The sequence below is a fragment of the Gossypium hirsutum genome, chromosome A01 (assembly GCF_007990345.1).
Source record: "Gossypium hirsutum isolate 1008001.06 chromosome A01, Gossypium_hirsutum_v2.1, whole genome shotgun sequence".
In the NCBI taxonomy this organism is placed as follows: domain Eukaryota; kingdom Viridiplantae; phylum Streptophyta; class Magnoliopsida; order Malvales; family Malvaceae; genus Gossypium; species Gossypium hirsutum.
The window spans coordinates 72,042,097-72,054,851 of record NC_053424.1 but is presented as its reverse complement, the minus strand read 5'-3'; positions in this window follow the sequence as shown (position 1 = coordinate 72,054,851).

Below are 12,755 nucleotides of genomic sequence, written 5' to 3'. Positions count from 1 at the left end.
GCAGGAGCCCCTTTTTTCCAATCTGATTATTTACTTCCATTACTCAAAGAAGACTTGTTAGTAACAAAAGGTGGTTTTGAACTCTTAAAATCAGAATTGGAATTGTTACCTCGATAATATTGTGAAGTAGATAAGGACCCAAACCTTTGTTCCTTTAATTGTTGCTCGATCTCAATGGCTTTGTGAACTGCTTCTTCCAAATCAATGTAAGTTTGTAGCCTCAATGTATTAGCTATCGGCCTGTTCAAACCATCAATGAATCGAACCATAGTTGTTTCTTCATCTTCCTCCACATTAGCTCTCTGAATGAGCATCTCCATCTCTTTAAAATATTCATCCACCGTCCTACTACCTTGGATAAGTCTTCTCAACTTTGTTTTAATTTCTCTATAGTAGTGAGGTGGAATAAACCTTTTACGAATAATCTGTTTCAACTCATCCCATGTCGAAATCTCACCTTTATAATTCCGATGGCGGTTTACCCCAAGTTGAGTCCACCAACTTAATGCATAATCAGAAAATTCCAGTGTTGCTAACGCTACCTTTTCATCATCCGGACATTTATAATACCGAAACATGAGTTCAATCTTAGATTCCCATTCACAATAAGCGTCGGGATCATTCTTACCACGAAATTGGGGAATTGTGAATTTCGGTTTTGCCAAAGAAGGTTGTCCACGATCATGAAAATCATCATCCATTCTAGGGACACGTCGAGGGCCGCGCCTATGGGGCTGGTTATTCCTATCTTCCCTGATTGGATCTCGAATTGAAGTTCTTGATTCATTCGTACCTCATTCAAAGTAGTATTCAATGCTTGAAGGGTAGCATTTATTTGTGTGATTGCAGCAGCGTGTCCTTCTAACTGTTGTTGGACTTCCATAAGTGTATCATTATGGTCATCTTTAGACATCTTCCAAAAAAACTGCAAAAATAAACACTCAACACTCAAAAATAAAAGTTATCAAACCTCACCATTAATCACTCAAAAAGAAAAAATCAAATTCTCAATGAGGTCGAATTCAATCTTGTGAGTTCTTTATCAGAGTTTATATCAACCAATTAGAGAGTGTGAACCAAACTACCAAAGAATCCTAATTTGCACTAGGATGCCAAAAACTGACGAGACACCAATTGATTCGTGTTGCACCGAGGAAGAAGTTGTGCACAGTTTAAATCCTACTAACACAAGAAACAAGAAGGTGTTAGATAACGTAAAAGAAGAATAAAGGTAAACAAATGAAAACCTACAGCTAAGAATCAATAAAAATTGCTGAAAACAGAAAACCCGAAAACTGCGGAGTAACTTGACAACTTCGTTAGAGGTGTTCCCGATCTCCAAAAATCACGAAATTAAATCTGGAGTGTCCTTATATATTGAATTTTTGATCTGGAAATTTTGGGCACCAAATTCAACCCGCTGTATCTTTTTTTAAAATTTTTATTGAATTTCGTATTTTTTGATTTATTTTGACTTTTTGACTGATTTTTTTGCGGGAATAATTTTTTTATATTCAATCACAGTGCCAAAAACATGTATGTAAAATTTCAGATCAATCGGACAACGTTTACCCACTCAAATGAATTTTTTTGAACAATTTTTCTGGGTAAAACTGATGTTTATGCTTTAAAAAATAGAGATCAGTTTAGAAATCAGCCAAGAACACCCAAAACGCCCAAAATCTGATACCAAATGATAGGGGGACGCGCGCGGACCAAGATCGAGTTGCCAAGTCATGAGAAACTCCTACAAAAGCTCTAAACGAACAGATCTGAAATCAAACAAAGAACGAGAGTAAATCTGGAAAATTAAAATCTGGAATAAGAACCCTAAAAATCAGCAAGATCTAATCAAGGAACGAAACACTTATGAAAGAGGTTTCTTGAAACCAAGAACACGAAATTGATTCCCAAGAATGAACTCCCACAAGCCAAATCTGCCAAGAACACCAAAACAGTAAGTAGATTGAAACAATCAGATTTTTAATTGGAAGATTAGGGATTTGGGCGGCAAAAAAAAAAAAGAAAAGAAAGAAATAGGTGAAATTGAACAGTTCAAGAACTGAATTTAAGTTGCGATTCGGTCCAATTGAACACCCAATATGAATTGCCCAAATTTCAGCAGCCGAATTTCACCCAACAAGAAGAAATAGAAAACGGCGAGAACCCTAAATTTTGGGGAATTTTGAGTCGATTATATGTGGCCAATAAAAGAACCGATTAAATGAAGAGTTCTTGGAGTTTGAATCAAGGCTGAAACACAAACAAGAACAACAAAATATTAGATGATGAATCGGCACAAGTAGGAATAAAGAAACAAATCGAAACAACAAGAAATAAAGAAAAGTCCTAAGAACCCTTGAATTCCCGAAAGAATTCACAAATTCCTTCAAACGGCTCTAATCTCCCATCCAAAGAATATCAATGGCAAGAAGAAGGTTGAAGATGGCTCCCACAATCAAAAGATTGTTAAAACAACTTCTAAAGAAAACTCAAGAGAGAATTCTTGGAGAAAACCCCAAAGAAAATTCTGCACTCAACAAATCTGAAATTTGATAGAAAAAAATAATAATAAGATGTGTTTACAAAGGGTGGCTGGCCAATGCTTATATAGGCCTCCAACAAATCCTAATCTCACAAGTAACTAATAAAAATTAAACCTAATTAATAAAATAACAAAGTAAATTCGGCCATGCACTTATATGGGCTGTTTTGGGCCGAATTTTACATGTAATGCTCCTAAAGATTAAAAAATTAAATTAAACAAGTAGGATGTTTACGAATTGGGCCCTTTGACATTTTGGCCTGATTTTCAACTAAGTATGAAGAAATTTCTTGATTGGGCTGGATTTTGGTTATTGGGCCTCGCCTTCAAGAATTTGGGCTCGTGATCCATCTCCTACCAAAATTGGGTCGTTACGCTCGTAATGGAGATCCAATGCGTTTTGGCTGTAAGATTTGGTTTCTTGGACCAAGATTTCCAAGATTTGAAATATTGATTTTCTTGATTCTTGAAATCTCTTCGAACAGCAAAATTGGGCCAAGATTCGGTTTCTTGATTTTCTTGAAAACAAGAAAGTGAATCTTGATTTTCTTGTTCTCTCGTGTATGCATCTAAGGCCTTGCTAACAAGCTCTTGAATGGTCCCATTTAGTTTGGACCGCATTTGTCGGGCCTTTGATCTTGTTATTGGGCCTTGTGGCAATTTGAGCCCAGCACGTTCTTGAACTTGGATTGGGCCTTTATGACTCGTATCACATACAGTGTATATACCAAGTTTCACAGGTCTATTTAACCTTATTTAACCACGTATGTGTTGACTCTTTGATTGGGTTTTCTTAGACATGAACACCAGATAAAAATGACAAAGCCACTTACCTGGTTGTATCATACTTTGGAGTAAAGGGTTTAACACATATGCCAAACACAAGGTATAGAGGAACTCACCAAAATACTTAGAGCTTTATCTACTCTACCAGCTCTTTCTCTTTAGCACTAGGACTTTATCTCGTTTCTTTACCTAAAACGATAAAGCAACTTCTTGAATCATAAAATATGACAAAAAACTTATAATACAGTAAGAATATATAAATATACAAACATATCCTACAAGCCATCGTACTTACTTAAGTGACGACACTAAAACATGGGTGGAGATCTTATTAGTGGGATAGTCTGCCTAATAAGGTCCTTGCCCTATACACAATCTCTCTATCACTCTGACCACTACTTCACAATATAGGCGAATTTCTTTATAGCAATCGGCCACGAAGCTGTCAACCTTATCTAGCCTAAGTCTTGCAACTTAGGTAGTCTTTGTCGGGCTAATCTCCTGAAAATCAATCTAGTTCACCAAACCAGGGTGTGACAACTCCTCGACCCTAAAAATAAATTTCATCATCAAAATTTCATACATATAAATAGATGTGGTTATTGATCCTTCATGGCACTTTCCCTCTCCCATATAACTTCTTTTACCTTGTGGTTTCAGCACGTCAACTTAACAAAATGAATCTCTTTGTTCTTGAGCTTCTTAGTTTTCCTATCCAAGATACATACAAGCTATTCCTCGTAGGACATATTTGGTTTTACTTCCAATATTTCCAATTGAATTACATGATCTGGATCATAGAGATATATTCGCAACATTAGTACATAGAATATGTCATAGATCTTGGATAGTTCTAGTGGGAGGGCTAAACGTTATTGATACGAGTCACAAAAGCCCAAATTCTTGAAGGCGAGGCCCAATAAGCAAATTCCCAGCCCAATCAAGAAATCCATCCATACTTAGTTGAAAATCAGGCCAAATTGTCAAAGTGGCCCAAGTTGTAAAGTTTTATTTTTATTTATTTATTTATTTATTTACTTAGTTTAAATTTTTATGTCAATATTCAGTCCAAGAGTCCTAGATAAAATGACCTTTGACCGAATTTCCATATTAAAATAATTAGGAGTTTTTTTTATTTTAGTTTTCTAATTAGATTAGGACTAGTTATAAGGCCTATTTAAAGGCATGGCTGTCCACCTTGTTAAACACTTATCATTATTATTAAAATTTCAGATTTGTTGAGAGCAGAATTTTCTTTGAGTTTTCTCCAAGATTTTTCTCTTGAGTTTTCTTTAGAAGTTGTTTTAACAATCTTGTGATTGTGGGAGCCATCTTCAACCTTCTTCTTGCCATTGATATTCTTTGGAGGGGAGATTAGAGCCGTTTGAAGGGAGTTGTGAGATCTTTCGAGATTTCAAGGCTTCTTAGGACTTATCTTTTAATTTCTTACTGTCAATTCTTTCTTTATTTCTACTTGTGCTGAATCATTATCTAATCTATTTTCTGTTCTTATTGTGTTTTCAGCCTTTTTCTATCTTAAGGAATCAGCCCAAAAATCCCCAATTTCTAGGGTTTTTCCATACTCTTTTTGGGTGAAATTAGATTGTCGAAATTTGGGGAAAACTATCTTGGTGTTCAATTGGGCAGAATCACAATCTCCTTGAGGGTTTCAAGAACCCTAACACTTATTTCTATTCTCAATTTGATTCTTTGCTGATTTGGGGATTTTATTTTAGATCTGAAAATTCAAAAATCTAATCTTTTAATTTTCTGTTTCGTTTCAGATCTAATTGTTTAGGGTTTTCGTAGGAGTTTCTCGTGACTTGGCAACTCGATCTTGGTCCGCGCGTAACCCCGTATCATTTGGTATCAGATTTTGGGCGTTTTGGGTGTTCTTGGTTGATTTCTAAACTGATCTCTATTTTTTAAATTACAAACAGCAGTTTTACCCAGAAATTTTCGTTTTGGGTTTTCTGTTTTCAGCAATTTTTATTGATTCTTAGCTGTAGGTTTTCATTTGTTTCCCTTTATTCTTCCTTTACATTATCTAACACCTTCTTGTTTCTTGTGTTAGTAGGATTTAAACGTGTGCACAACTTCTTCCTCGGTGCAACACGAATCAATTGGTGTCTCGTCAGTTTTTGGCATCCTAGTGCAAATTAGGATTCTTTGGTAGTTTGGTTCACACTCTCTAATTGGTTGATATAAACTCTGATAAAGAACTCACAAGATTGAATTCGACCTCATTGAGAATTTGATTTTTCTTTTTGAGTGATTAATGGTGAGGTTTGCTAACTTTTATTTTTGAGTGTTGAGTGTTTATTTTTTACAGGTTTTGAAGATGTCTAAAGGTGATAATAATGATGCACTTATGAAAGTCCAACAACAGTTAGACAGACATACTGCTGCAATCACACAAATAAATGCTACACTTCAAGCATTGAATACTACTTTGAATGAGGTACGAGTGAATCAAAAACATCAATATCGAGATCCAATTAAGGAAGATAGGGATAACCAGCCCCATAGGTGCAACCCTCAACGTGTCCCTAGAATGGATGATGATAGTCATGATCATGGACAATCATCTTTGGCAAAACCAAAGAGCGAGCAGCAACGAGAACATCTCTTTCATACTCGCTGCCACGTACAAGGTAAGCTTTGTAGAGTTATTATTGATGGTGAAAGTTGCTCGAACATAGCCAGCACGGCGATTGTGGAAAAGCTTTGCTTAACCACTACCAAGCATCCACAACCTTATCAACTACAAGGGCTTAGCAACGAAGGCCAATTTAGGGTCACTCAACAAGTGCGCATCGCCTTTTCTATCGGTAAGTATCAAGACGAAGTTGTGTGCGACGTAATGCCTATTCAAGCCTGCCATTTGTTGCTAGGAGAACCGTGGCAACTGGATCGAAAAGTCACTCACGATGGTCGTACCAATAGGTATTCTTTCAAGCATCAAGGAAAGAAACTCACCTTAGTGCCGCTCACTCTGGAACAAGTCCATGAGGATCAAATCAAACTGAAAAATTCTGTTAAAACAAGTGAGGAAAAAGAAAAAGAGAATGAAAAAGAGAAAAAAGAGATTGAGAGTGAAAAAGAAATTGAAGAAAGAAGAGAAAATGAATTAGAAAAAGAAACAAAAGAAAAAGACGTGGAAAGGGTAGTGAGGAATGTTTCCACTAACCAAGATATGAATTTTTCTTATGTTGCTACTTTTCAGGTTCCCGAAAGATCGAAAGATAACTTTCAACTTCAATACCTCTCAAATGAAAGACGCTTTCATACGATCAACTTAAGCAAAGATGAAATCACACTACATGATCCCGAAGGTAAGCGAGGTAAGGAAATTTTAGAAACCGAGTCCAGTGCAGATTTGAAAATTATTGATAAAACTTTTGGTGACTTAGTTCTTAAAAGATCCCCTCATTTTGATCCGATTAATTGTTACTCTTCGATTGTGGTTGATAAAGTCATTACGAAAAGAAGCGTGATTTGTTATTCTCTTGATTTACCTTGTGTAAAATCCTTGAATTTGTCCAAATCTGTTTTGGAGAATAAGGTAACGAAATTTTCCAAATTTGTTTTCAATTTATATTCGTGCGTTAAACAGTTTATGTGGTTGTACATGAAGTTTGAGTTCCATTTGACAAACGTTAACTCAACAACGAAGATTCGACTACACTATGCCCCCGATGAGCGAAGGTTTGTTTTAAATGAAAAAGGTAAAATCGACCCTTATTCTTCTGCTTATCGAGGTAAGATGCTTGAAACCTTTGAAACACTTTTGTACTCCTCGGATAGTGATAAAGATCGTGTTGATGAACACTTAGATCGAAACGTGCTTGACTGTCCTATTTTATTTATTGATGATCTATCTGTTTTGATGGTTGATAAAAAGATTCTTGTTTTTGATAATGCATGTGTGAGTGAATCTATAGACTGTCGATTAATGCATGGTATGATTATGCAACTCTGTGAACCATGTGAATCTTTTCAAATACCTACTTGTGATGATTATGTTTACCATTTGATTTATTACTCGCAATTTATTCATGGTTTGTGGGAACAATGTGAGACGACTGAATGCCTTAAAACATGTGCATCTTTGTTTCAAATATTTGACGAGGCAGTGGTGAGTAAATTAGATTGTTTGCATGGTAATCAAAATCTGTCCATTCACATGCGTTATACCTGTTCTATTATGCTTATGATTGGACTACAAGCTTATTTCCGTTGCTATTTACTATCTCATGGCTATTCTTCTCAGTGGACTCAATTGCCATTAGTCCCGTTCGATAGAGGAAAGTCGAGTTCATTTGATTTTTCAGATTCGAGGACGAATCTTTTTGAGGAAGGGGGAAATGATACGAGTCACAAAAGCCCAAATTCTTGAAGGCGAGGCCCAATAAGCAAATTCCCAGCCCAATCAAGAAATCCATCCATACTTAGTTGAAAATCAGGCCAAATTGTCAAAGTGGCCCAAGCTGTAAAGTTTTATTTTTATTTTTATTTATTTATTTACTTAGTTTAAATTTTTATGTCAATATTCAGTCCAAGAGTCCCAGATAAAATGACCTTTGACCAAATTTCCATATTAAAATAATTAGGAGTTTTTTTTTATTTTAGTTTTCTAATTAGATTAGGACTAGTTATAAGGCCTATTTAAAGGCATGGCTATCCACCTTGTTAAACACTTATCATTATTATTAAAATTTCAGATTTGTTGAGAGCAGGATTTTCTTTGAGTTTTCTCCAAGATTTCTCTCTTGAGTTTTCTTTAGAAGTTGTTTTAACAATCTTGTGATTGTGGGAGCCATCTTCAACATTCTTCTTGCCATTGATATTCTTTGGAGGGGAGATTAGAGCCGTTTGAAGGGAGTCGTGAGATCTTTCGAGATTTCAAGGCTTCTTAGGACTTATCTTTTAATTTCTTACTGTCAATTCTTTCTTTATTTCTGCTTGTGCCGAATCTTTATCTAATTTATTTTCTGCTCTTATTGTGTTTTCAGCCTTTTTCTATCTTGAGGAATTAGCCCAAAAATCCCCAATTTCTAGGGTTCTTGCCGATTCATCCATACTCTTTTTGGGAGAAATTAGATTGCCAAAATTTGGGGAAAAATATCTGGGTGTTCAATTGGGCAGAATCGCAATCTCTTCTAGGGTTTCAAGATTCCTTATTAACACTTATTTCTATTCTCTATTTGATTCTTTACTGTTTTGGGGATTTTATTTCAGATCTGAAAATTCAAAAATCTAATCTTTTAATTTTCTGTTTCGTTTTAGATCTAATTTTTTAGGGTTTTCGTAGGAGTTTCTCGTGACTTGGCAACTCGATCTTGGTCCGCGCGCAACCCTATATCAGTTATGCTACTGCCCAATACGCTCTAAAATTTTGTAAGGTCTAATGAACCATGGGCTAAGTTTCCTTTTTAATCCAAAACGAATAATCCTTTTCCATAGTGAAACTTTGAGTAAAACGTTGTCGCCACCTTCATCAGATAGATCTTTCCTTCTTTTATCTGCATATGCCTTTTGGCGATCTTGAGCAATCTTCAAATGATTCTTAATGGTCATGAATTTTTCTTTCCATTTCTTGGACTAGGTCTGGGCCAACTAGTTTCTTCTCACCTAGCTCCAACCAACATACCGGTGATCGACATTTTGTCCCATACAATGCCTTAAAAGGTGACATGCGTAAGCTAGCGTCATAATTGTTCTTATAGACAAATTCTACCAAAGGTAAATACTTTTCCCAAGTCATCCCAAAATTGACCACGCAACCCCTGAGCATTGATCTATTGTAATTCAGAGTAGCAGATTAAACTAGTTTTCAAATTTAAGGAGATTGAATACAAGCATTTTCATTATGTTTTAGTTATGATTTCATAGTTTTATTTACATTCAATAAATTGTACACATTGAGTCTTTTATTGACCTTAGGGGCCTAATGAGGCCTAAGGGTGAGCTAATGCACTTTGTGAGTGTGCAGGAAACCATTAGAATGCGCACTAAACGAATACTGGCCACTATGTCACAATACGAATGACTCGATGCTGCAACATAGGGAGTAGAATGGAGAAAACTCAAGACTACCTTTGATGTAGCAACATAGGCTGAGGGTGTTGCAACATACTCTTGAAGATAGCTGCAAAGGAGTACACTAATTGCTGTGTCATGACACATGTCCTGGTGTATCACAATATTGACTCTGTGACAAAAACAACACACGAAGAAAGGTCATTTTGGTTTGCACAATCAAACTTTAAGCTCGAGAACATCAGCTAACCTAGGTTTCAGGACGACGGCCACCTGGAGACTATAAATAGGCTCATTTGTCCCTTGTTATGGACAACATTCCTTTAGCCTAATTTCTCTTTGTAAAACTTAGTTTAGTTTATTGTGTTCTTAGGTTTTAGATTTATTTCAATTGTTCCTATCGATATCAAGAGATCTAAATTATGGAAACATTCAAACTCCATGGATTTGTGCTTAACTTCAATACAATCAGGCTCTTTCATTTATTCTATCTTCTCGATTTAATTAGCATGCTTTCTCTTTACTCGATTACATGTTATCTATGGAATTCATGAGGAACAAATCTTCTATGGGGGGTTAGCGAGTAGAGGTATGATTGGTTAACTATTTTGTAAGGTTACTCAACGGTTAAACTATTTGGGAAAGGAAGAACGTGAAACAAACCCTAGGCCTGACAAACCGAGGAAATCATCAAGTTGGGAATTTAAAAAAATTTGGTATTGCTGATCCGTGAACACTTTAACCCTAAACCAGTCTGAACCGTGAGGTCAGAAGGCAAGTACTTCTTGCTGACTCATTATGTTAGTGGAAGATCAGAAGATCCTACTAGGGTAGCTACTAGTTGATTGACGACGAACCCGAAGCGACAGTTGATGGAGATTACTAAAGCGAGCTAATCACCCATATTTAGAATTGATTTATTCTCCATTTCTAATCTCTTGAATTTTATCTTTATATGATATTTTATTTTTATTACTATTATTTTAAAACTATAAAATCCTTTACTTCGTATTTTTTGTACTATAACTAATTTAAAAGTACTAATTAGATCTTTTAGTCTTTAGGTTAGAATTGATCTGGCACTCGCCTCTTTTTTAGTGTTCATGGATGGGCCATGCCAATTTGGGGTTAATTCCCACCTTGATGACTTCCCGGGGTTGTCAGGCCTAGGGTTTGTTTCACATTCTTCTTTTCCCTAACAACTAATCCGCTGAGTAACCCTACAAAACAGTTAACAGATCATATCTCCACTCGCTAATGCCCATAGAGGGATTAGTTCGTCATGCCTTTCATAGACAATATAAAATTAACGTAAAGAGAAAGCATGCTAATTAAATTGACAAGATAGAGTAAAAGAAAGAGCCTGATTGTATTGAGATTAATTGTGAATCCACAAAGATTGAATGTTTACACAATTCAGATCTATTTAAAACAATGAAGAACAACTGAAATAAATTTGAAAACGTAAAAAGGAAAGAAAAACTAAACTAGGCTAAGTGAATGATATCCATCACATGTGCTAAAGGAGCCTATTTATAGATTCTAAGTGGCTGTCATCCTTAACCCTAAGTTAGCTAACATTCTCGAGCTTTAAGTTCAATTGTGTAGACCAAAACGCCTCATCTTTCTGTTTAATATCCGTCACAAAGTCGATGTCATGACACACCAAGACCTATGTAATGACATAGGAATCAGTATACTCCTCTTCAGTTATCTTCAAAGGTATGTCGTGACACCCTTAGTTTGTGTTGTGACATCGAAGACAGTCCTGAGGTTTCTTCATTCTACTCCCTATGTTGTGACATCGACTCATTTATGTTGTGACATAGGAGTTAGTATCTGTTTAGTACACCTTGTAATGGTTTCCTGCACACTTACGAGGCCTCATTCGACCCTTAAGTTCAATAAAAGACTAAATTTGCACATTTTATTGAATGTAAATAAAAGTAAGAAAACTTAAAAAAACATAACGAAAATTATTTTATTCAAGCTCCTTAAATGTGAAAACTAGTTTAATTGCTACACCGAATTATGACAGATAAGTTTTGCTTCACCATCGAATCGTGAATAAAAGATTTCTCTTGTGGTAACAAACAATATACATCAAGCAAAATACAATTATTCAAAACAAATTTTATTTTCTCGAATATTTTCAACAATGAAATAGAATGATTGCTGGGTTTAAAAATTTGGTTTTGATCTCTTATTTTCTTTCAAAATTAATTCACACATGAAAAGTAAAGAAAACTTAGGTAGATGCATATTTAAGCAAACAAATCTCTTAATTTTCCTTCAAGCAAGCATGTACTTACATGAAAATTTCTCACTAGAATTTAAAGAATTCACATAACCATCAAAATCAAACAAATTAAGCATTTTATGTGAAAACTCTTTATCACTCACAACATTTAAATAGTTGAGCAAAAGACATCAATGGTGACATCAAATTACGGTTTAATGTTACATAATCCAACACTACGCATGAAATGAGAAAAATGTTGCAAAACATTATTCGAGATAAACTCATCAACAATAATCAAAGAATAACAAAAAAGTGGAACTTTTTAAAGAGATCTTTTGAGAACAAGATCATTAGAAGCCTTATCAATAACATTTAAAAAATACCAACTTGGTTGAATCCCAAAAATTTCCTTACCTTGCTTACCTTTCAGCTCTTGTAAAGACCTTTTAACTGAAAATTTACCTTATTCTATCAAATGGAATTGTCTCTTGGAAACAAAGTAATGTAATTAAAAATTTGCCATTGGATTTTTGGAAACCTGTGGCAAAGAAACATCACAAGACAACCTTGAGTTATGGTTAGTTAAAACTTATTCACTCTTCAATTTTGCTTGAATAATTTCTTGCTCACTTTCTTTTCTCACAATGCCATTCTCCTCACTCACGTTTTCTTTTATTTCATTATTTTAAATATTTTTTTTCTTTCTTTCAATATCTTTTTTACAATTTATTTGTGAATCTCAATTTATTTTTTCACACTCTCTTTTATTTTTGAAAACTCACTCTCATTCTTTTTTTCAATTTTTTTAAATTTCATTTTTCTTTTTCTTTTCTCACTCACCCACTCACTCACTCTTTCTTTCCTTTTCAATTTTCTCACTAGCTTTTAAATTCATTTGATCTTCAACCATTTGTTTGGGAGTTAAAGATACTAGTGTAATAGATTTTCTTTAGAACTCTAAAGAAAAACAACTAGATTTTCCATCGTACTTGGCTCGATGATCAAATTGCCAAGGTTGACCCAAAATAATGTGGTTATCTTGTATAGGAGCAACGTCACACCAAACTTTGTCATGGTACTTTCCAATAGAGAATGGAACTTGTAACACTCGAAACCCAGCCCAGACGTTATGGTCGAATC